We start from the raw sequence: 27,249 nt of genomic DNA on the forward strand, positions 1-27,249 counted from the left end.
ACGTGAGAGTAGTGGAAAAATGGAATGCACTTGGGGAACAGGTTGTGGAAGCAAATACTATTCATAATTTTAAAACTAGGTATGATAGTGAAATGGGACAGGAGTCTTTGCTGTAAACAACCGATAGCTGGAAAGGCGGGATCCAAGAGTCAATGCTCGATCCTGCAAGCACAAATAGGTGAGTACAAATAGGTGAGTACAAACACACCCCACAACCACACCCCACAACCACACCCCACAACCACACCCCAAAACCACACCCTATAACCATACTCCACAACTACACCCCACAACCACACCCCACAACCACACCCTACAACCACACCCTACAACCAAACCCCACAACCACACCCAACAACCACACCGCACACCACATCCTACAACCACACCCCACAACCACACCCCACAACCACACTATACAACCACACCACAAAACCTTATCCCACTACCACACACAACGACAACACTCTTTAACCACATCCCAAAACCACACCCCAAAACCACACCCTATAACCATACTCCACAACTACACCCCACAACCACACCCCACAACCACACCCTACAACCACACCCTACAACCAAACCCCACAACCACACCCAACAACCACACCGCACACCACATCCTACAACCACACCCCACAACCACACCCCACAACCACACTATACAACCACACCACAAAACCTTATCCCACTACCACACACAACGACAACACTCTTTAACCACATCCCAAAACCACACCCCACAACAACACCCCACAACCACACCCCACAACCACACCCCACAACTATACCACACAACCACACCCTACAACCACACCCCACAACCACACCCCACAACCACACCCCGCAACCACACCCTACAACCAAACCCCACAACCAAACCACAACACCTTCATCCACAACCAAACCCTACAACCACACCTCACAACCACACCCCACAACCACACCCCACAACCACACCCCACAGCCACACCCCACAACCACACCCCACAACCACACCCCACAAACACACCACACAACCACACATTACAACACCCCACAACCACACCTCACTACCACACCTAACAACCACATCCCCCAAACCACACGCCACGATAGCGCGCAGGACTCGTAATTCTGTGGCGCGGGTTCGATTCCCGCACCAGACAGAAACAAATGGGCAAAGTTTCTTTCACCCTGAATGCCCCTGTTACCTAGCAGTAAATAGGTACCTGGTAGTTAGTTAGTCACGGGCTGCTTCCTGGTGTGTGTGTGTGTGTGTGTGTGTGTGTGTGTGTGTGTGTGTGTGTGTGTGTGTGTGTGTGTGTGTGTGTGTGTGTGTGTGTGTGTGTGTGTGTGTGTGTGTGTGCGTGTGTGTGTGTGTGTGTGCGTGTGTGTGTGTGTGTGTGTGTGTGTGTGTGTGTGTGTGTGTGTGTGTGTGTGTGTGCGTGCGTGTGTGTGTGTGTGTGTGTGTGTGTGTGTGTGTGTGTGTGTGTGTGTGTGTGTGTGTGTGCGTGTGTGTGTGTGTGTGTGTGTGTGTGTGTGTGTGTGTGTGTGCGTGTGTGTGTGTGTGTGTGCGTGTGTGTGTGTGTGTGTGTGTGTGTGTGTGTGTGTGTGTGTGTGTGTGTGTGTGCGTGTGTGTGCGTGTGTGTGTGTGTGTGTGTGTGTGTGTGTGTGTGTGTGTGTGTGTGTGTGTGTGCGTGTGTGTGTGTGTGTGTGTGTGTGTGTGTGTGTGTGTGTGTGTGTGTGTGTGTGTGTGTGTGTGTGCGTGTGTGTGTGTGTGTGTATGTGTAGGAAAACAAAAGTTGTTAGTAATACAGTTGATTGACAGTTGAGAGGTGGGCCTAAAGAGCATAGCTCAACCCCTGCAAACACAACTAGGTGAATACTCAGGCACACAAACAATAACATACAAGTATACACACACACACACACACTCAGGTACACAAACCATAACATACACTCACACTCAGGTACACAAACCATAACATACACTCACACTCAGGTACACAATAACATACACACACACACTCAGGTACACAAACAATAGCATATATACACAAACAATAACATACACACACACTCATGTACACAAACAATAACATACACTCACACTCAGGTACACAATAACATACACACACTCAGGTACACAAACAATAACATACAAATATACACAAACACATACACATACTCAGGCAAACAAACAATAACATATACACACACACACACTCAGGCACACAAACAATAACACACAAACACACTCAGGTACACAAACACATACACATACTCAGGCACACAAACAATAACACACAAACACACTCAGGTACACAAACACATACACACACTCAGGCACACAAACAATAACACACAAACACACTCAGGTACACAAACACATACACACACTCAGGCACACAAACAATAACACACAAACACACTCAGGTACACAAACACATACACACACTCAGGCACACAAACAATAACACACAAACACACTCAGGTACACAAACAATAACACACAAACACACTCAGGTACACAATAACATACACACACTCAGGTACACAAACAATAACATAAACACACACACACTCAGGCAAACAAACAATAACATATACTTACACACACACAGGCACACAAACAATAACATACACAAACACACACACAGGCACATAAGCAATAACATATACATACCAACACACACACAAGCCAGGATGAACAAACAATGGTGTTCCTGGTTCAGGTGTTTGTTAAGGTCATTATCCCCGTCGTGCACTAATATAATCATCAAGTGATAACATTAACTTTATTATATTATACAAATGGTCACTTAAAGGAGAAAGTTAACAATAGTTCCTACAGGAATATAATGTTAATGGCGGACAATACGGACAATATCCTCGCCCCAAGACGTCATCTGTGAAGACCAAACTTACCTGAGTAGCCATCATTGTCTCTGTCCAGGGTGGAGAACTTCATCCCACTGAGGTTGATGTACCGTACAAGGACGTCCCCCATGGTACTCTCTTCCTGGTACCCGTCCACCAGCAGCTGGTACCTGGTCCATGGTAGGAGATGGTAGGAGTAGTGTGGGTGGTGGTGTGGGTGGTGGTGGTGGAGGGTGGTGTGGGTGATAGTAGTGGAGGGTGGTGTGGGTGGTGGTGGTGGGGTGGTGGTGTGGGTGGTGGTGGTGGAGGGTGGTGTGGGTGGTGATGGTGGAGTGGTGGTGGAGGGTGGTGTGGGTGATGGTGGGGTGGTGGTGGAGGGTGGTGTGGGTGGTGGTGGTGGGGTGGTGTTGGTGGTGATGGTGGGGTGGTGGTTGAGGGTGGTGTGGGTGGTGGTGTGGGTGATGGTGGTGGAGGGTGGTGTGGGTGATGGTGGTGGAGGGTGGTGGTGGTGGAGGGTGGTGTGGGTGGTGGTGGTGGAGGGTGGTGTGGGTGGTGATGGTAAAGGGGTGGTGTGGGTGGTGGTGGTGGAGGGTGGTGTGGGTGGTGATGGTGGAGGGTGGTGTGGGTGGTGATGCTGGAGTGGTGGTGGAGGGTGGTGTGGGTGATGGTGGGGTGGTGGTGGAGGGTGGTGTGGGTGGTGGTGGTGGGGTGGTGTTGGTGGTGATGGTGGGGTGGTGGTGGAGGGTGGTGTGGGTGATGGTGGTGGAGGGTGGTGGTGGAGGGTGGTGGTGGAGGGTGGTGTGGGTGGTGGTGGTGGAGGGTGGTGTGGGTGGTGATGGTAAAGGGGTGGTGTGGGTGGTGGTGGTGGAGGGTGGTGTGGGTGGTGATGGTGGAGGGTGGTGTGGGTGGTGATGCTGGAGTGGTGGTGGAGGGTGGTGTGGGTGATGGTGGGGTGGTGGTGGAGGGTGGTGTGGGTGGTGGTGGTGGGGTGGTGTTGGTGGTGATGGTGGGGTGGTGGTGGAGGGTGGTGTGGGTGATGGTGGTGGAGGGTGGTGGTGGTGGAGGGTGGTGTGGGTGGTGGTGGTGGAGGGTGGTGTGGGTGGTGATGGGAAAGGGGTGGTGTGGGTGGTGGTGGTGGAGGGTGGTGTGGGTGGTGATGGTGGAGGGTGGTGTGGGTGGTGATGGTGGAGTGGTGGTGGAGGGTGGTGTGGGTGATGGTGGGGTGGTGGTGGAGGGTGGTGTGGGTGGTGGTGGTGGGGTGGTGGTGGAGGGTGGTGTGGGTGATGGTGGTGGAGGGTGGTGGTGTGGGTGGTGGTGGTGGGGTGGTGTGGGTGATAGTGTTGGGGTGGTGTGGGTGGTGGTGGTGGGGTGGAGTGGGTGGTGGTGGTGGTAGTGGACCCCATACCCATCCACAGGATGGGTATGGGGTCCACTACCGTCCACAGGATGGGTATGGGGTCCACGACCGCCCCAGGATGAGTACGGTGTCCACAACCGCCCAGACGATGGGTATGGGGTCTACTACCGTCCAGAGGATGGGTATGGGGTCCACTACCGTCCAGAGGATGGGTATTGGGTCCACTACCGCTCACAGGATGTTTATGGGGTCAACTGCCAATCACAGGATGGGTATAGGGTGCACTACAGCCAATAGGATGCACATGGGGTCCACTACCACTCACAGGATGGGTATGGGGTCCCCTACCGTCCACAGGATGGGTATGGGGTCCGCTACCGCCCAGTGGATGGGTATGGGGTCCACTGCCGTCCACAGGATGGGTATGGGGTCCACGACCGCCCCAGGATGAGTACGGTGTCCACAACCGCCCAGACGATGGGTATGGGGTCTACTACCGTCCAGAGGATGGGTATGGGGTCCACTACTGTCCACAGGATGCGTATGGGGTCCACTACAGAACAAAGGAGGGGTATGGGGTCCGCTACCGTCCAATGGATTGGTATGGGGTCCACTACCGCTCACAGAATGAGTATGGGGTCCACTACCACCCACAGGATGGGTATGGGGTCTACTACCGCCCACAGGACGCATATGGGGTCCACTACTACTCACAGGATGGATATGGCGTCCACTACCATCCACATGATGGGTATGGGGTCCACCTCCGTCCACAGGATGGGTATGGGGTCCACTACCGCCCAGAGAAAAGGTATGGGGTTCACTACCGCCCAGAAGATGGGTATGGGGGTTCACTATCACCCACAGGAAGAGTATGGGGTCCACGACCGCCCCAGGATGAGTACGGTGTCCACAACCGCCCAGAGGATGGGTATGGGGTCTACTACCGTCAAGAGGATGGGTATGGAATCCACTACCACCCACATGATGCTTATGGGGTCAACAACCACACACAGGATGGGTATGGGGTCCAATACTATCCACAGGAAGGGTATGGTGTCCACGACCGCCCCAGGATGAGTACAGGGTCCATAACAACCCAGAGGATGGGTATGGGGTCTACTACCACTCACAGGATGGGTATGGGGTTCCCTACCATCCACAGGATGGGTTTGGGGTGCACTACCGCTAGCAGGATGAGTTTGGGGTCACTGCCGTTCACAGGATGAGTATGGGGTCCGCTATCGCCCAGAGGATGGGTATGGGGTCACTACCGTCCACAAGATAGTTATGGAGTCCCTTACCGCCCAGAGGATGGGTATGGGGTCCACTACTGTCCACTATATGGGTATAGGGTCCACTACCGTCCAATGGATAGGTATGCGGTCCATTACCATCCACACGACGAGTATGAGGTCCTCTACCGTCCACAGGATATGTATGTGGGTCCATTACAGCTCAGAGGATTGGTGTGGGGTCTAGGACCGCTCACAAGATGTGTATGGGGTCCACTACCGTCCACAGGATGGGTATGGGGTCCACTACTCTCCACAGGATGGGTATGGTGTCCACTACCGTCCACAGGACGGGTATGGGGTCCACTACCGCTCACAGTAAGTGTATGGGGTTCACTACCACCCACAGGATGGGTATGGTGTCCACCACCGTCCACAGGATGGGTATGGTGTCCACTTCCGTCCACAGGATGGGTATGGGGTCCACTACCGTCCACAGGATGGGTATGGGGTCCACTACCGTCCACAGGATGGGTATAGGGTCCACTACCGCTCACAGTAAGTGTATGGGGTCTACTACCACCCACAGGATGGGTATGGTTTCCACCACCGTCCACAGGATGGGTATGGGGTCCACTACCGTCCACAGGATGGGGTCCACTACCGCTCACAGTAAGTGTATGGGGTCCACTACCACCCACAGGATGGGTATGGTGTCCACCACCGTCCACAGGATGGGTATGGTGTCCACTACCGTCCACAGGATGGGTATGGGGTACACTACCGTCCACAGGATGGGTATGGGGTCCACTACCGATCACAGTAAGTGTATGGGGTCCACTACCACCCACAGGATGGGTATGGTGTCCACCACCGTCCACAGGACGGGTATGGTGTCCACTACCGTCCACAGGATGGGTATGGGGTCCACTGCCGTCCACAGGATAGGGTATGGTGTCCACTACTGTTCACAGGATGGGTATGGGGATGTTACGAACCTGACTACAACGTCGGCGTATGAAGTAGTAAGTCTGCTCTCTAACCCCACAGTATCGGCCGCCATATGGACGACGCCATCTAGTGGTGACAGCCTGATTCCTGCCTTGATTAACTAGTGAGGTTATAGTGACCTCTGGGGATGTGGCGATTCAAGACCAGTGCAATCTGTTGGAGCTACAAGCATAATGTCAATGCCCGAGTGAGTTAGTGTTGTTTCTTGGTTTCTCCAGTACCCTATAACTGATGACGTGTCTGTATCCAGTATAGTATAAACACTTCCTACCTTAGAATAAATCTTAGTGTCATCTGCAAACTTGATGTATTTTGTAACGATCTCATTGATGTCATTGATGTATATCATAAAATGGGTTGGGCCCAAGATGGAACCTTGTGGTACCTCACACAACATTTTGACCAGTCAGCTTTATTTACATTTAGGACAACCATTGCATTCTTGGTTGTAACCATTGTTTACAGTTGTGTTGACATAAAGTATTCTCGCTGTTTGGTCAGCGAGCACTTGTGTGGCCTTAATAACCCTCCAGAGGTAGATAGGCCTAAGACAACAAAACAAACTAACAAGATATATTGTTCTTCATCATTATGTGTCTCTTGTTAGGCCCCATTTAGATTATGCATTTCATAGTCGCCATACTGAAGAATGGCCATGAGGTTACTTGCACGTGAGCAGCGAGGGACAACAGTTGTTCCCAGGAAAAGGTTCTCTCACACATGGCGAGATCTTAAGATGTCAGTAATTATCAGAACAAAGCGCCAAGCCGGGAAGACTATGAAGCACCGTCGAGAAGTTAAAATATCTTAATGTATATTATCTGACAACGTGAAGAGTAAAGGTCAACATGGGTGAAGTATTAACATGGGTGAAAGGTGAGAGTAAAGGTCAACATGGGTGAAGTATTAACATGGGTGAAAGGTGAGAGTAAAGGTCAACAAGGGTGAAGTATTAACATGGGTGAAAGGTGAAGAGTAAAGGTCAACATGGGTGAAGTATTAACATGGGTGAAAGGTGAGAGTAAAGGTCAACAAGGGTGAAGTATTAACATGGGTGAAAGGTGAGAGTAAAGGTCAACATGGGTGAAGTATTAACATGGGTGAAAGGTGAGAGTAAAGGTCAACATGGGTGAAGTATTAACATGGGTGAAAGGTGAGAGTAAAGGTCAACATGGGTGAAGTATTAACATGGGTGAAAGGTGAGAGTAAAGGTCAACAAGGGTGAAGTATTAACATGGGTGAAAGGTGAGAGTAAAGGTCAACATGGGTGAAGTATTAACATGGGTGAAAGGTGAGAGTAAAGGTCAACATGGGTGAAGTATTAACATGGGTGAAAAGTGAGAGTAAAGGTCAACATGGGTGAAGTATTAACATGGGTGAAAAGTGAGAGTAAAGGTCAACATGGGTGAAGTATTAACATGGGTGAAAGGTGAGAGTAAAGGTCAACATGGGTGAAGTATTAACATGGGTGAAAGGTGAGAGTAAAGGTCAACAAGGGTGAAGTATTAACATGGGTGAAAGGTGAAGAGTAAAGGTCAACATGGGTGAAGTATTAACATGGGTGAAAGGTGAGAGTAAAGGTCAACAAGGGTGAAGTATTAACATGGGTGAAAGGTGAGAGTAAAGGTCAACATGGGTGAAGTATTAACATGGGTGAAAGGTGAGAGTAAAGGTCAACATGGGTGAAGTATTAACATGGGTGAAAGGTGAGAGTAAAGGTCAACATGGGTGAAGTATTAACATGGGTGAAAGGTGAGAGTAAAGGTCAACAAGGGTGAAGTATTAACATGGGTGAAAGGTGAGAGTAAAGGTCAACATGGGTGAAGTATTAACATGGGTGAAAGGTGAGAGTAAAGGTCAACATGGGTGAAGTATTAACATGGGTGAAAAGTGAGAGTAAAGGTCAACATGGGTGAAGTATTAACATGGGTGAAAAGTGAGAGTAAAGGTCAACATGGGTGAAGTATTAACATGGGTGAAAGGTGAGAGTAAAGGTCAACATGGGTGAAGTATTAACATGGGTGAAAGGTGAAGAGTAAAGGTCAACATGGGTGAAGTATTAACATGGGTGAAAGGTGAGAGTAAAGGTCAACATGGGTGAAGTATTAACATGGGTGAAAGGTGAGAGTAAAGGTCAACATGGGTGAAGTATTAACATGGGTGAAAGGTTAGAGTAAAGGTCAACATGGGTGAAGTATTAACATGGGGAGCCTGACAGCTGGGTGGACAGTGTTTCGGATTCGTAGTCCTGAGGTTTCGGGTTCGAACCCCGGTGGAGGCGGAGACATATGGGCAAAAAGTTTCTTTCACCCTGATGCTCCTGTTACCTAGAAGTAAATAGGTACCTGGAAGTTACAGCTGCTACGTTCTGCTTTTTTTGGGGGGTGTAACAAAAAAAAGAGGCCTGGTCGAGGACCGGGCCGCGGGACGCTAGGCCCCGAAATCTTCTCAAGGTAACCTCAAGATGATGGGTGAAAGGATTTAACAAAAATAAATTAAAAACTTTTCAATATATTCAAACAAATTTAATTAAACATGCTTAATAAAGACCAAAGATGTGGTGTACCATCAAGATTGGTTAGGTCAAATAACAATGACCTCAAATGGATAATCATGTGATTAAAAACCTTATCTGTAGGAAAAACTATGATCAAAGGCCTGAGAATGAGGAAGTCAATCTTGAACAACAATATCCCAAACTAGCTAGAAATGTTAAAGAAATAATGAAAGCATCAAGAAATTATGAAGTGTGTAAAGCAGACAAGACAATGACAATTTCTAAAACATTTTTTCTGATATATTAAACAAAGATTAAGGTAAAGACTGCACAAATTATATCTGAGGCAGGTCAGGTAACTGAGAATGAAAGAGAAATGTGACGTATTTCAAATAAATTCATTTTTGTAGTTCCTAAACAAACTTAACTATGCATTCAGCAGAACAAATCTTTGAAGGTCGAGAGGACTAGTTTAGTAGTTACTAGCGAGGAAGTTATTAAACAAATATGCAAACTAAAGGCAAACTAGTCTACAGAGCCAGACAAAACATTATCCAGGGTGCTTAAGTAAGGTAAAGCAAAGCTTAGTGACCCATTGTCTTCCATATTTAATTAATTATTAGACTCGAGCAGAGTACCGGAGTGATGGATGGTTGCTGATGGGGTGCCAATTGCTGCAAATTGATTTAAATGATAATTGCCAAAGCCATTCATTTTCCCCTTGAAAAGGTTTCACTAAGGGCCGTTCATGTTTAAGAAAATTTCTATCATTCTGTTCTTGTAAATTTCCAGAAGATGATAGTAGGAAGGATTGTGACATTCTATAACTTGACGTTAAAAAGGACTTTGATCCTGCGCCTCACAAGACTAAAGAGCTGGAGACACACGGTAATGGCGGTTTGTCTTAAGTTGGATTACACCTTGGTTATTAATAAAGACAGCAGAGAGTTGGCGTGAATAGAGTTAAATCCCATGTGGAATTATCTTCCATGTGCGAGTTAAACTCACAAAAAAGCTAAAAGACAATCTGTATAGACTTTCCACGTAGACAAAACATTAGCGGATGCAGCTTAATGCTGTAAAATGTTGGGATTTGATCTTAGTTATAATAATACTAGAGTTTCCATATATCACCTGGACAATATTAAACATCTGAAGAATTTATTGGAGAAATATCTAGGAGTCATAATCTCAGGTATCAAAAGCAAATAATGCATAAACATATGGAATAAAGCATATAGGATACTGAGATTAATTTTACTAAGTGTTAACCTCAACACATCAAATATTTCCTCCAGGAGAGGAAAAAAAGTATTGTGTTGAGTTTTATTGTTTAACTTAAAATCACGGGTGGAAAAGTTGGTTAATTATGTGAGGATAACTAGGTCCGGCCTCAGTTAGTCCCTGGGGCTGGTCACGGGTCACCACCTGGTCCCTGGGGCTGGTCACGGGTCACCACCTGGTCCCTGGGGCTGGTCACGGGTCACCACCTGGTCCCTGGGGCTGGTCACCACCTGGGGCTGGTCACGGGTCACCACCTGGTCCCTGGGGCTGGTCACCAATTGGGGCTGGTCACCAATTGAGCACCAGCAACAGTAACAACAGCAGCACCAGCAACAGTAACAACAGCATCAACAGTAACAACAGCAGGAACAAAAACAACAGCACAAAAAATAACAACAGCAGCAACAGTAACAACAGTATCATCAGTAATAGTAACAAGATCAGCACAAACAAAAGTAATAGCACCAGCAACAGTAACAACAACAGTAACAACAACAGTAACAGTAACAACATCAGCAACAGTAGCAACAGAAACAGTAATAACAGTAGCAAAAGTAACACCAGCAGCAGCAACAGTAAAAACAGCAGCAGCCACAGTAACAACAGCAGCAACAGTATCAACAGCCGTACCAGCAACAGTAATAACAGCAGCACTAGCAACAGTAACAACAGCAGCACCAGCAACAGTAACAACAGCATCAACAGTAACAACACCAGCAACAGTAACAACAACAGTAACAGTAACAACATCAGCAACAGTAACCGCAGCAGCAATAATAACAACAGCAGCAATAATAACAACAGCAGCAACAGTAACAACAACAGCAACAATAACAACAGCAGAAACATTAACAACAGTAACAACAGTAACAGCAGAATCAACAATAACAAGAGCAGGAACAGTAATAACAGCAAAACCAGCAACAGTAACATCAGCAGCAACAATATCAACAACAGCAACAATAACAAGAACAGTAACACCATCAGCAACAGTAACAACAGCTGTAGCAACAGAAACAACGGCAGAAGCACCAACAACAGTAACCACAGCAGCAGAACCAAAAGTAACAACAGCAGCAACAGTAACAAAGCAACAACAGTAACAACAGCAGCACCAGCAACAGTATCAAAAGCAGCACTAGCAACTTTAACAACAGCAGCAACACCAACAACAGTAACATAAGCAGCACCACGAACAGTAACAACAGCAGCAACAATAACAACTGCACCAACAACAGAAACAACAGAAATACCAGCAACAGTAACAACAACAGCACCACCAATAGCAAACAGAAAGAAAAACAACAGCAGCAGCAACAGCAACAGTAACAACAGCAGGACCAGAAAAAGTAACAACAGTAGCACCAGCAACAGTAACAAAACTGCACCAGCAACAACAGAAGCACCAACATTAGTATCAACAGCAGCACCAACAACAGTAACAACAACAGCACCACCAATAACAAACAGAAAGAAAAACAACAGCAGCGGCACCAGCAACAGTAACACCAGCAGCGGCACCAGTAACAGTAACAACAGCAGCAACAGTACCAATAGCAGCACCAGCAACAGTAACAACAGTAGCACCAAAACAGTATCAACAGCAGCACCACAAACAGTAACAACAGCAGAACCAGCAACAGTAACAACAGAAGCAACAGTAACAACAGCACGAGAGTAACAGTAACAAAAACAGCAGTCCCAACAACCGTAATAACAACAGCTCCACGAACAGTAACAACAGTACCAACAGTAACAACAGCAGCACTAGCAATATTAACAACAGCAACACTAGCAACAGTAACAACAGCAGCACAAACAACAGTAACAACACCAGCAACAGTAAAAACAACAGCAATAGTAAATCAACAGCAACAGTATTAACAGCAGCAATAATAACAACAGCAGGAACAATAACAGTAGCAACAACAGTAATTACAGCAGCAAAAGTAACAACAGCAGCAACAGTATTAATAGCAGCACCATTAACAGTAACACGACCAGCAACAATAACAACAGCATCAACAACAACAGACACAACAGCAGTACCAGCATCAGTAACAACAGCAGTCCCAGCAACAGTAACAACAGCCGCACCAGCAACAGTAATAACAGCAGCACCAACAACAGTACCAACTGCAGCACCAGCAACAGTAACAACAGCAGCAACAGTAACAACAGCAGCAACAACAGTAACAACAGCTGTAGCAACAGAAACAACGGCAGCAGAACCAAAAGTAACAACAGCAGCAGCAGTAACAAAGCAACAACAGTAACAACAGCAGCACTAGCAACTTTAACAACAGCAGCAACACCAACAACAGTAACATGAGCAGCACCACGAACAGTAACATCAGCAGTAACAGTAACAAAAGCAGTACAACTAACAGTAACAACAGCAGCAACAATAACAACTGCACCAACAACAGAAACAACAGCAACACCACCAACAGTAACAACAGAAATACCAGCACCAGTAACAACAACAGCACCACCAATAGCAAACAGAAAGAAAAACAACAGCAGCAGCAACAGCAACAGTAAAAAACAGCAGGACCAGGAAAAGTAACAACAGTAGCACCAGCAACAGTAACAAAACAGCACCAGCAATAATAGAAGCACCAACAATAGTATCAACAGCAGCACCAACAACAGTAACAACACCAGCAACAGTAAAAACAACAGCAATAGTAAATCAACAGCAACAGTATTAACAGCAGCAATAATAACAACAGCAGGAACAATAACAATAGCAACAACAGTAATTACAGCAGCAAAAGTAACAACAGCAGCACCATCAACAGTAACACGACCAGCAACAATAACAACAGTAACAACAATAACAACAGCACCAACAACAACAGACACAACAGCAGTGCCACCAACAGTAACAACAGCTGCACCAGCAACCATAACAACAGCAGCACCAGAAAGAGTAAAAACAGTAACACCAGAAAAAGTACCAAGAGTAGCACCAGCAACAGTAGCAGCAGCAGCACCAGCATCAGTAACAACAGCAGTCCCAGCAACAGTAACAACAGCCGCACCAGCAACAGTAACAACAGCAGCACCAACTACAGTACCAACTGCAGCACCAGCAACAGTAGCAACAGCAGCCACAGCAACAGTAACAACAGCAGTACCAACTGCAGCACCAGCAACAGTAACAACAGCAACACCAGCAACAGTAACAACAGGAGCACCAACAACAGAAACAACAGCAGCACCAACAACAGTACCAACTGCAGCACCAGCAACAGTAACAACAGCAGCAACAGTAACAACAGCAGCAACAGTAACGACAGTAGCAACAGTATCAACAGCAGCAGCTACAGTAACAACAGCAGAAGTAACAACTACAATCAAAACAGCAGCATCAGCAGCAGTAAACACAGCAGCAACAGTAGCACCAGCACCATCACCAGCAACAGTAACACCAGAAGCAACAGTAACAACAGCAGGGACAGTAACAACAACAGCAGCAACAGTAACAACGGCAGCAGCACGAACAAGAGTAGCATCACCAACAGTAACCACAGCAGCACCAGTAACAAAAACAGCAACAATAACAACAGCACCAGCAATATTTACAACAGCAGCACTAGCAACAGTAACAACAACAGCAGCAGTACCAACAATGGTAACAAAAGCAGCATCAACAACAGTAACAACATCATCAGTAACAAAAGCAGCACAACCAACAGTAACAACAGCAAAAACAGTAACAACAACAGTAACAACAGCAGTAACACGAACAGTAACAACAGCATCAACAGTATCAACAGCAGCACTACCAACAGTAACAACAGCAGCAACAGTATTAACAGCAGCACAAGCAACAGTAACAACAGATGCACCAAATGCAGCACCAGCAATAGTAACAACAGCAGCACCAAATGCAGCACCAGCAACAGTAACAACAGCAGCAACAATAACAACAACAGTGTCAGTAACAGCAGCAAAATATAGCAACACCAGAAAGAGTAACAGCAGCAGCACCAGCAACAGTAGCAGAACAGCACCAGCAACAACAGCAGCAACAACAATAGTATTAACAGCAGCACCAGCAACAGTAACAACAACAGGACCACCAATAGCAAACAGAAAGAAAAAAACAACGCTGCAGCACCAGCAACAGTAACAACAGCAGCACCAAAACAGTATCAAAAGCAGCACCACAAACATTAACAACAGAAGAACCACAGAAGTAACAACAGAAGCAACAGTAACAACAGTACTAACAAAAACAACAGCACGAGAGAAACAGTAACAAAAACCGCAGTCCCAACAACTGTAGCAACGGCAGCTCCACGAACAGTACCAACAGTAAGAACAGCAGCAACAGTAACAAGAGCAGCAACAGTAACAACAGCAGCTCCAGCAATATTAACAACAGCAACAGCAGCAACAGCAACAACAGCAGCATCCGCAGTAACATCAGCAGCAGCAACAGTAACAACAACAGCAGCAACAGTAACAACAGCAGCAGCAACAGTAACAGCAGCAACAGTACCAATAGCACCACCAACAGTAAATACAGCAGCACCACTAACAGCAGCAACAGTACCAACAGCACCACCAACAGTAAATACAGCAGCAACAGTAACAACAGCAGCAACAGTAACAACACGAGCAGCAACAGTACCAACAGCACCACCAACAGTAAATACAGCAACAACAGTTAATACCGCAGCAACAGTAACAACAGCAGCAATAGTAACAACAGTAGCAACAGTAACAACAGCAGCAACAATAACAAAAGCAGCAACAGTAACAACAGCAGCAACAGTAACAACACTACCTATCGTAACAACAGTAGCAACAGTAACAACAGCAGCAGCAATAGTAACAACAGCAGCAACAGTAACAACAACAGCAACAGCAGCAACTGTAACAACAGCAGCAACAGTAACAACACCAGCAACAGTAACAACACCAGCTACAGTAGCAACAGCAGCAACAGTAACAACAGCAGAAGCAACAGTAACAACAGCAGAAGCAACAGTAACAACAGCAGCAACAGTAACAACAGCAGCAACAGTAACAACAACAGCAACAGTAACAATAGCAGCAACAGTAACAACACCAGCTACAGTAACAACAGCAGCACCAACAGTAACAACATCAGCAACAGTAACAACAGCAGCAACAGTAACAGAAGCAGCAACAGTAACAACACCAGCAACAGTAACAACACCAGCTACAGTAACAACAGCACCAACAGTAACAACAGCAGCAACAGTAACAACAACAGCAGCAAGAGTAGCAACAGTAACAACTGCAGCAACAATAACAACAGCAGCAGCAACAGTAACAACAGCAGCAGCAACAGTAACAACAGCAGAAACAGTAACAACAGCAGCAGCAACAATAACAACAGCAGCAGCAACAATAACAACAGCAGCAACAGTAACAACAGTAGCAACAGTATCAACAGCAGCAGCAACAGTAACACCAGCAGTAACAATAACAACAGCAGCAGCAACAGTATCAACAGCAGCAACAGTAACAACAGCAGCAACAGTAACAACAACAGCAGCAACAATAACAACAGCAGCAACAGTAACAACAGCAGCAGCAACAATAACAACAGCAGCAACAGTAACAACAGCAGCAGCAACAGTAACACCAGCAGCAACAATAACAACAGCAGCAACAGTAACACCAGCAGCAACAGTAACAGCAGCAGCAACAGTAACAACAGAGGGAAGGAGCAAGACTCACCCGGTACTCTCGCTGGCGACGCTGAAGGTGGACCAGACCGCCCAGCGGTGATCATCCTCCATGTTGGTGGCGGCCAGACGCACTGTCTGGGGCGAGGGCTGCGTCAGCTGGTGCACCGCCTCCGTCCCTGTCACAGATGGTAATATAGCCTTCCGTCCCTGTCACAGGTGGTAATATAGCCCTCCGTCCCTGTCACAGATGGTAATATAGTCCTCTGTCCCTGTCACAGATGGTAATATAGCCCTCCGTCCCTGTCACAGATGGTAATATAGTCCTCCGTCCCTGTCACAGATGGTAATATAGCCCTCCGTCCCTGTCACAGATGGTAATATAGTCCTCCGTCCCTGTCGCAGATGGTAATATAGTCCTCCGTCCCTGTCTCAGATGGTAATATAGTCCTCCGTCCCTGTCACAGATGGTAATATAGCCCTCCGTCCCTGTCACAAATGGTAATATAGCCCTCCGTGCTTGTCACAAATGGTAATATAGCCTTCCGTCCCTGTCACAGATGGTAACATAGCCCTCCATCACTGTCACAGATGGTAATATAGTCCTCCGTCCCTGTCACAGATGGTAATATAGTCCTCCGTCACTGTCACAGATGGTAATATAGTCCTCCGTCACTGTCACAGATGGTAATAAAGCCTCCCGTCCCTCCCACAGATGGTAATATAGCCCTCCGTCCCTCTCACAGATGGTAATATAGCCCTCCGTCCCTGTCACAGATGGTAAGATAGCCCTCCGTCCCTGTTACAGATGGTAATATAGCCCTCCGTCCCTGTCACAGATGGTAATATAGACCTCCGTCCCTGTCACAAATGGTAATATAGCCCTCTGTCACTGTCACAGATGGTAATACAGCCCTCCGTCCCTGTCAAAGATGGTAATATAGCCCTCCGTCCCTGTCACAGATGGAAATATAATCCTCCGTCCCAGTCACAGATGGTAATGTAGGCCTCCGTCCCTGTCACAGATGGTAATATAGGTCTCCGTCCCTGTTACAGATGGTAATATAGCCATCCGTCCCAGTCACAGATTGTAATATAGCCCTCCGTCCCTGTCACAGATTGTAATATAGCCCTCCGTCCCTGTCACAGATTGTAATATAGCCCTCCGTCCCTGTCACAGATTGTAATATAGCCCTCCGTCCCTGTCACAGATTGTAATATAGCCCTCCGTCCCTGTCACAGAGGGTAATATAGCCCTCCATCCCCTGTCACAGATGGTAATATAGTCCTCCGTCCCTGTCACAGATGGTAATACAGTCCTCCTTCCCTGTCACAGATGGTAATATAGTCCTCCATCCCTGTCACAGATGGTGATATAGCCCTTCGTCCCCATCACAGAGGGTAATATTGTGCTCCATTCCTGTCACAAAGGGTAATATAGTTGACCGTTCCTGTCACAGATGGTAATATAGTCCTCCGTCCCTGTCACAGATGGTAATACAGTCCACCTTCCCTGTCACAGATGGTAATATAGTCCTCCATCCCTGTCACAGATGGTGATATAGCCCTTCGTCCCCATCACAGAGGGTAATATAGCGCTCCATTCCTGTCACAAAGGGTAATATAGTTGACCGTTCCTGTCACAGGTGGTAATATAGTCCTCCGTCCCTGCTTGATGGGGTTCTGGGAGTTCTTCTACTCCCCAAGCCCGGCCCGAGGCTAGACTCGACTTGTGAGAGTTTGGTCCATCAGGCTGTTGCTTGGAGCGGCCCCCAGGGCCACATACCCACCACAGCCCGGCTGATCCGGAACGTATCTTAGAAAACAGTCCAGTTTTCACTTGAAGATGTCCACGGTTCTTCCGGCAATATTTCTTATAGTCGCTGGGAGGACGTTGAACAACCGCGGACCTTTGATGTGTATACAGTGCTCTCTGATTGTGCCTATGGCACCTCTGCTCTTCACTGGTTCAATCTTGCATTTTCTTTCTTATCGTTCACTCCAGTACGTTGTTATTTTACTGTGTAGATTTGGGACCTGGCCCTCCAGTATTTTCCATGTGTATATTATTTGGTATCTCTCTCGTCTCCTTTATAGAGAGTACATTTGGAGAGCTTTGAGACGATCCCAATAATTTAGGTGTTTTATCTCGTCTATGCGTGCCATATATGTTCTCTGTATTCCCTCAATTTCAGCAATCTCTCCTGCTCTGAAGGGGGAAGTGAGTGCTGAGCAGTACTCGAGACGGGACAACACAAGTGACTTGAAGAGTACCACCATTGTGATGGGATCCCTGGATTTGAAAGTTCTCGTAATCCATCCGATAATTTTTCTGGCTGACGCGATATTTGCTTGGTTATGCTCCCTAAACGTTAGATCGTCGGACATCATTATTCCCAAATCCTTGACATGCTGTTTTTCTACTATGGGAAGATTCGATTGTGTTTTGTACTCTGTATTATGTTTCAGATCCTCATTTTTGCCGTACCTGAGTACCTGAAATTTATCACTGTTAAACATCATGTTATTTTCTGCTGCCCAATCGAAAACTTTGTTGACATCTGCTTGTAGTTTTTCAATGTCTTCAGCAGAAGTAATTTTCATGCTGATTTTTGTGTCATCTGCAAAGGACGACACGAAGCTGTGACGTGTATTTTTGTCTATATCAGATATGAGAATAAGGAACAGTAGCGGTGCAAGGACTGTACCTTTAGGTACAGAGCTTTTAACATCGCTTGGACTCGATTTTATCTGATTGACTGTTACTCTTTGTGTTCTGTTCGACAGGAAATTGAGTATCCAGCGTCCTACTTTTCCAGTTATTCCCATTGACCTCATTTTGTGAGCTATCACCCCATGGTAACATTTGTCGAACACCTTTGCTAAGTCTGTGTATACAACATCTGCATTTTGCTTTTCTTCTAGGGCTTTTGTGATTTTGTCATAGTGGTTGAGTAACTGTGACAGACAGGATCTTCCCGCTCTAAATCCATGTTGTTCTGGATTGTGCAATTCATTGTTTTCCATAAAACTAGAAATTTGATTCCTAATCACTCTTTCAAACACTTTTATTATGTGTGTTGTTAGTGCAACTGGCCTATAATTTTTTGCCAAGGCTTTACTCCCACCCCCCCCCCCCCATGTGCAACGGAGCTATATCTGCAGATTTAAGTGCTGCTGGTATCTCCCCTGTATCCAGGTTCTTTCTCCATATTATGCTGAGTGCTCTCGCTACTGGTACTTTACATTTCTTTATGAATATTGAATTCCATGTGTCAGGCATAGGAGCTGAGTGCAACAGAATTTCTCTTTCAAAGTCTTCCGAGTTTGTGGTAATATCCGTTATATTATCTGCAGCTTGAATGTCATTCATAAAGAAGCTGTCTGGGTCATCAACTTTCATGTTGTTTATTGGTGTGCTAAACATAGCCTCATACTGACTTCTTAGAATTTCACTTATCTCTTTGTTGTTCTCTGTGAACGTACCATCATTTGTAATTAACGGTCCAATACTGGTCGAGGTTTTGGATTTGGATTTTGCGTATGAGAAAAAATATTTCGGATTTTTCCTTATCTCTAGTATAGTTTTCTGTTCCAATTCCATTTCCTCAGACTCATATGATCGCTTCAACGTTTGTTCTATTTTTTCGATCTCCCTGCTTAGGCTTATTTTCCTTGCTTGTGATAGTTGTGTCTGCCGAAGCATTTCCGTTATTTTTTTCCTTCTGTACAGTCGTCTGCATTCTCTTTCTAGAGTGGTCCTCTTTCTGCCTCTCCTCATAGGCACGTGCTTCAAGCAGACCTTGTAAGCTTCAGCTGTCAGTTGAGCTATTCCCTGTGTGGGAGTTTTGTCGCTTAAGACCGTCTCCCATTGAATGGTTGCAAGGTCTACAATTATTTTTTCCCAGTCAACCCTCTTATTGATGAAATTGAATTGATTGAATATTCCTTCTCTCTTGTTGGGTCTCTTAGACCTACTACCGTTATTTATGCTAGTTCGCACTTCAATGAGCTTATGGTCTGAGTATGAAGTATCTGAGATTGTTATGTCTCTGATTAGTTCATCATTGTTTGTGAATAACAAGTCTAGTGTGCTTTCGTTCCTAGTTGGTTTTGTAATCTGTTGATTGAGCGAGATTTGTCACCCAATCTCAAAAGTTCTCTGACCTGTGGTTGGTTATTTCCCGGGTCATTCCCTGCTATGATATTTGTGTTTGCCATTCTCCATCTTAAACTTGGTAAATTGAAATCTCCAAGGAAGATAATATCTGGAGCTGGGTTTGCTAGGTTATCAAGTATGTTCTCTATTTTGTGCATCTGCTCTGTGAATTCCTCAAACGTTGTATCTGGCGGTTTATATATTAGGAAAATAATTAGGTTTAGTTTCTCTACCTTAATTCCAAGTACCTCTACCACCTCATTAGTTGAGTTTAGTAGTTCTGTCACAGATTGTAATACAGCCCTCCGTCGCTGTCACAGATGGTAATATAGTCCTCCGTCCCTTTCATAGATGGTAATATAGCCCTTCGTCCCTGTCACAGATGGTAAAACAGCCCTCCGTGTCTGTCACAAAGGGTAATATAGCCCTCCGTCCCTGTCACAGACGGTAATATAGTCCTCCGTCACTGTCACAGAGGGTAATATAGTCCTCCTTACCTGTCACAGATGGTAATATAGAACTCCGTCCCTGTCACAGAGGTAATATAGCACTCCGTCCCTGTCACAGATGGTAATATAGTCCTCCGTGCCTGTCACAGAGGTAATATAGCACTCCGTCCCTGTCACAGATGGAAATATAGCCCTCCGCCCCTGTCACAGATAGTAATATAGAACTCCGTCCCTGTCACAGATGGTAATATAGCCCTCCGTTCCTGTCACAGATGGTAATAAAGCCCTCCTACCCTGTCACAGATGGTAATAAAGCCCTCCTACCCTGTCACAGATGGTAATATAGAACTCCGTCCCTGTCACAGATGGTAATATACCCCTCAGTCCCTGTCACAGATGGTAATATAGTCCTCCGTCCCTGTCACAGATGGTAATATAGTCCACCGTCCCTGTCAAAGATGGTAATATAGTCCACCGTCCTTGTCACAGATGGTAATATAGTCCACCGTCCCTGTCACAGATGGTAATATAGTCATCCGTCTTTTTCACAGATGGTAATATAGCTCTCTGTTCCTGTAACAGATCAAAATATAGCCATTCGTCCCTATCACAGATGGTAATATAATCCACCGTCCCTGTCACAGATGGTAATATAGTCCTCCATCACTGTCACAGATGGTAATATAATCCTCCGTCTCTGTCACAGAGGGTAATATAGCCCTTCGTCCCTGTTAGATGGTAATATAGCCCTCCGGCCCAGTCACAGAGGGTAATATAGCCCTCCGTCCCAGTCACAGAGGGTAATATAGCCCTCCGTCCACGTCACAGAGGGTAATATATCCCTCCGTTACCATCACAGATGGTAATATAGCCCTCCTTCCCTATCACAGAAGGTAATATAGCGATCCGTCCCTGTCACAAAGGGTAATATAGCTGATCATTACTGTCACAGATGGTAATATAGTCCTCCGTCCTTATCACAAAGGGTAATATAACCCTCCGTCCCTGTCACAGATGGTAATATATCCCTTCGTTCCTGTCACAGATGGTAATATAGCCCTCCTTCCCTGTCACAAATGGTAATATAGCCCTCCATCCATGTCACAGAGGATAATATAGCTCTCCGTCCCTGTCACATAGGGTAATATAGCCCTCCGTCCCTGTCTCAGATGGTAATATAGCCCTCTGTTCCATGTCACAGATGATAATATAGCCCTTCTTCACCAACACATATGTTAATATAGCCCTCCGTCCCTGTCACAGATGGTAATATTGCCCTCCGTCCCTGTCACAGATGGTAATCTAGTCCTCCGTCCCTGTCACAGATAGAAATATAGCAGTGAGTCTCTTTCAAAGATAATAATATAGTCCTCCGTCCCAATCACAAATGTTAATATAGCCCTCCGTCCCTGTCATAGATGTTAATATAGTCCTCCGTCCCTGTCACAGAGGGTAATATAGCCCTCCGTCCCTGTCACAGACGGTAATATAATCATCCATCCCCATCACAGATGGAAATATAGCCCTCCGTCCCTGTCACAGATGGTAATATTGCCCTCCGTCCCTATCACAGATGGTAATATAGCCCTCCGTCTCCATCACAGATGGTAATATAGTCCCCCGTCTCCATCACAGATGGAAATATAGCCCTCCGTCCCTGTCACAGATGGTAATATAGCCCTCCGTCCCTATCACAGATGGTAATATAGCCCTCCGTCTCCATCACAGATGGTAATATAGCCCTCCGTCCCTGTCACAGAGGTAATATAACACTCGGTCTAAGTCACAGATGGTAATATAACCGTCCGTCCCTGTCACAAATGTTATTATAGCCCACCGTCCCTTTATAGAAGGTAATATTGCCCTCTGTCCCTTTCACAGATGGTAATATATCCCTCCGTCTCCATCACAGATGGTAATATAGTCCCCCGTCCCTGTCACAGATGGTAATATTGCCCTCCGTCCCTGTCACAGATGGTAATATAGCTCTCCGTGCCTGTCACAGATGGTAATATAGTCCTACGTCCCTGTCACAGATGGTAATATAGCCCTCCGTCTCTGTCACAGATGGTAATATATCTCTTCGTCCCTGTCACAGATGGTAATATAGCCGTCCGTCCCCATCACAGATTGTAATATAGCCCTCCGTCCTTGTCAGAGATGGTAATATAGCCCTACGTCCCTGTCACAGATGGTAATATAGCCCTCTGTCCCAGTCACAGAGGGTGATATAGCCCTCCGTCCTTGTCACAGATGATATTATAACCCTCCGTCCCTATCACAGAAGGAAATATAGTGTCCCTCCCTGTCACAAAATGTAAAATAGCTGACCGTTCCTGTCACAGATGGTAATATAGTCCTCCGTCCTTGTCACAGAGGGTAATGTAACCCTCCGTCCCGGTCACAGATGGTATTATAGCCCTTCGTTCTTATCACAGATTGTAATATAGCCCTCAGTCCCTGTCACAGAGGGTAATATAACCTTCCCTCCACTGTCAAAGAGTGTAATATAGCCCTCCGCCCCTGTCACAGATGGTAATAAAGCCTTCCTTCTCTTTCACAGATGGTAATATAGCCCTCCGTTTCTATCACAGATGGTAATATAGCCCTCCTTGCCTATCACAGAGGGAAATATAGCCCTCCGTTTCTGCCACAGACGGTATTATAGCTCTCTGTCACTGTCACAGATGGTAATATAGCCCTTCTTCCCCATCACAAATGTTAATATAGCCCTACGTCCCAATCACAGATGATAATATTGCCCTCCATCTCTATCACAGACGTAATATAGTCCACTGTCACAGATGGTAATATAGTCCACCGTCCCTGTCACAAATGGTAATATAGCTCTCCGTCCCTGTCACAGATGGAAATATACCCCACCGTCCCAATCACAGATGGTAATATAATCCTCCGTCCCTGTCACAGATGGTAATATAGCCCTCCGGCCCTGTCACAGATGTTGTAATATAGTCCTCCGTCCATGTCACAGACGGTAATATAGCCCTCCGTCCCTGTCACAGATGGTAATATAGCCCCAAGTCCATTTCACAGATGGTAATATAGTTCACCGGCCCTGTCACAGATGGTAATATAGTCCTCCGTCGCTGTATCCTATGGTAATATAGTCCACCATCCCTGTCACAAAAGGTAATATAGTCCACTGTCCCTGTCACAGATGGTAATATAGCTCTCCGTCCGTCACAGATGGTAATATAGTTCTCCGTCCCTGTCACAGATTGTAATATAGTCCTCCGTCCCAGTCAAAGAGGGTAATATAACCCTCCATCCCCATCACAGATGGTAACATAGCCTCTCCGTCCCTTTCACAGAAGGTAATATAGCGCTCTGTCCGTGTTACAAAGGGTAATATAGCTGACCGTCCCTGTCACAGATGGTAATATAGCCCTCCGTCTCGGTCACAGATGGTAAAATATTCTTCCATCCCCATCACAGAAGGTAATATAACCCTCCGTCCCTGTCACAAATGGTAATATTGCTCTCGGTCCATGTCACATAGGGTAATATAGTCCTCCGTCCCTGTCACAGATGGTAATATAGCCCTCTGTCCCTGTCACAGACGGTAATATAGTCATCCGTCCCATCACAGAAGGTAATATAGCTCCCCTTCCCTATATCAGATAGCAATATAGCCCTCCGTCCCATTCATAGAATATAATATAGCCCTCCGTCAATGTCACAGACGAAATATAGCCCTCCGTCTCTATCATAGAAGGTAATATAGTCCTCCGTCTCTATCACAGATTGTAATATACTCCTCCGTCCCTGTCACAGAAGGTAATATAGCCCTTTATCTCAGTCACAGAGGGTAATATAGCGTTCCGTCCCTGTCACATAAGGTAATGCAGCTGACCGTTTCGGTCACAGATGGTAATATAGCTATCCGTCCCTGTCACAGAGGGTAGTATAGCCCTCCATCCTCTGTCACAGAGGGTAATATAGCCCTCCGTCTCTGTCACAGACGGTAATATAGCCCTCCGTCTCTGTCACAGAGGGTAATATAGTCCTCCGTCTCTGTCACAGAGGGTAATATAGCCCTCCGTCTCTGTCACAGACGGTAATATAGCCCTCCGTCTCTGTCACAGACGGTAATATAGCCCTCCATCTCTGTCACAGAGGGTAATATAGTCCTCCGTAGTTGTAGGGATGACCCCGTAAACACTATATTTTGTCGCGGGGAAATATTGTGTTTGTGGCACAGGATTTAAAGGTAAATTTAGAAATATCGTGTTTGTGTCAGAGCATTTCCAGGGAAACTCTATGGGTTATTTTTGTTTGTTTTCAATCGCAGATTTTTCATTGACTATTTTCAAATAAAGCAATCTTAGAAGTTTTTTAAGAGTTCTTACGAGTAAAATAATTTGTGAGAGTTTAGAAGTTTGTTAAGAGTTCTTATGAGGAAAATAAGTAGGAAAATCTTATAGGAAAAATTAAGAAAAAATAGTGTTTGAGTCACACAGTTTCTAGGTAAACTCTACGGATAAATTTTGCCTGTTTTCAAAACTGCGTATTTTTCAAATACTATTTTCTGAGAATATGTTCAGAGAAGTTTTGTTAAGAGTTCTTATGAGAAAATAATTTCATAGAAGTTTGTTATAAAAGTCAGAGCAAAGTTAGCTTTCGTATTATTGAGAATAAGGAAAACAGACATCTTAACAGTAAATTTTTGTTGTTATATGCATTTACGGCTGTTGCACCTGTAAAGACTGAAAATTCATCAGAGTCCAGTTTATCCCTGAAAATAATCAGAGTCCAGTTGTAGTCAGAAAATCGTTCAATCAGAAAACTCAGAAAATCAGAGTTCTTGTTAAGCTCAAATTTCACCAGAGTCCAGTTGTAGACAGAAATTTTTCAGAGTCCAGTTTGTGCCGGAAAATATTCAGAGTCCAGTTTGTGCCCGTAAATATTCAGAGTCCTGTAATCTATGAAAATTAGTCGGAGTCCACTTTGTTAGCAAAATTCGTCAGAGTCCATTTTCAAACCAATTTTCATCAGAGACCATTTTATACCAAAAATTCGTCAGAGTCCACTTTGGGCCCAAAAATATTCAGAGACCTGTAGTCTATGAAAATTAGTCAAGAGTGCAGTTTATATCGAAAATTCTTCAGAGTCCATTTTCAGACCAATTTTCATCAGAGACCATTTTATACCGAAAAAAATCAGAGTCCAGTAATGACCAAAAAATTAGGAAGAGTCCAGTTTGTGCCTGAAAATTAGACAGAGACCAGTTTACGACCAAATTTAATCAGAGTCCAATTGAAGAACCAAATTTGACAGAGACAGCATTTTCGCTACTATTAGCCCAATTTTAGCCCATTTAATCAGTCATATTTCAGATGTATTAAATAAGATCCTATCAATTATCAAGTTCTAGCTCCTATCCCCCACCTTGGTGTCCCATCATATATTCAATACTAACAGTCCAATCCCCCTGAAATTTTAAAGTCATATTTCACATGTAGTAAATAAGATCCTACCAATTACCGAACTCAAGCTCTTGTCCTCCGCCTTAGCTCTGTCTCGTATCTTTGTTAATACCTAATAAATTTCCCTGAAACTTATACCCTCTGTATTTCAGACACAGTAAATAAGATCAAGTCTGTTACCGAGCTCCAGCTCTTGTCGTCAGCCTTAGTTTATTCACCTATCTTCGTTAATAACCCATCAATTTTCCTGAAATTTAAACCCGTCATACTTCTAACTAAGTAAATAAAAACAAAATAGTGATACTGAACTCCAGCTCTTGTCCTCTATCCAAGTTCGCTCTTGTAAATTCACTACTATCAGTCCAAATCCCCTGAGATTTAAAACCCTCACTACATTTTAGACCCCTGTCAAATCAATCAAAAAGCAAATAACAGAGCTCCAATTCCTGTCCTCCAGCTGAGTTACATGTTCATCCAATTTTTTCAGGTCAAGTCCCTCTCCAGTCTATGAAAGTAGACATCCAGTCCTTTAATACCCTTTTGTACTCAGCTATGTAATATTCACACGGTCATATAACACCTTACCTTCAATATCTTTTGTTTACCCAAGTAAGCAATAATCACATGGTCAAAATCTCACCTTACCCTTTCCCTCCCTTACCTTCTCATCCCCAACTTATCCAAACCTTCAATAATCGTACTGTATTTGCATATTTTCTCTATATTCACTGTGTTCTTCATATTCTCATCCATGTTTTCTGTGTTCACTCCATGTTCTTCAAATGTTCACAGCCCATTAAGTTCATATTTTCACAAGTATCTCCATTTTTTCTGTGATCTTTCTCTTAGTCTCATGATGTTCTCTACAAATTCTAGTCATATTTTCTATGTTTTCATTTTCATCGCATGATCTCTTTACAACGTTTATACTCAATATTCATGCTGTCTTCATATTTTTGTGTTCTTTGTCAATATTACTGTTCTTCTACAGGTTCATGTTCCTCACAAGATCACTTCGTTTATCACCTTCACTTACATGTTTTTACATTCTTTGTCATATTATCTATGTTCTTCACAAGTTCATTGTTCATTCTTTGTATTCCCTATTCTCCTTATCATGTTTTCATGTTCTCTGTAAGTTCATATTCCCAGCGTGTTCACTATGTTCATCAACTTTTCTTACATGTTTTCTGTGTTCTTTGCCATGTTCCCCATATGTTCTCTGTGTTCTTTGCCATGTTCCCCATATGTTCTCTGTGTTCATTTCCTTACATGT

General features: G+C 45.1%; 1 long non-coding RNA gene across 1 annotated transcript in view; it reads right to left on the minus strand.

The window, feature by feature from the left end:
- Positions 1 to 2,909: 2,909 nt before the first annotated feature.
- The window catches only part of LOC138351524 (uncharacterized), a 44,184-nt gene continuing 19,844 nt past the window's right edge, over positions 2,910 to 27,249 (minus strand). The window contains exons 2-3 of the long non-coding RNA XR_011222485.1: positions 15,971 to 16,097; positions 2,910 to 3,032 (exon numbers count right to left, since the gene is read on the minus strand). This is a non-coding gene — a long non-coding RNA (uncharacterized lncRNA). The remainder of the gene's footprint in view (positions 3,033 to 15,970; positions 16,098 to 27,249) is intronic.

This window comes from Procambarus clarkii, chromosome 50 (genome assembly GCF_040958095.1).
Source record: "Procambarus clarkii isolate CNS0578487 chromosome 50, FALCON_Pclarkii_2.0, whole genome shotgun sequence".
NCBI classification, from domain to species: Eukaryota; Metazoa; Arthropoda; class Malacostraca; order Decapoda; family Cambaridae; genus Procambarus; species Procambarus clarkii.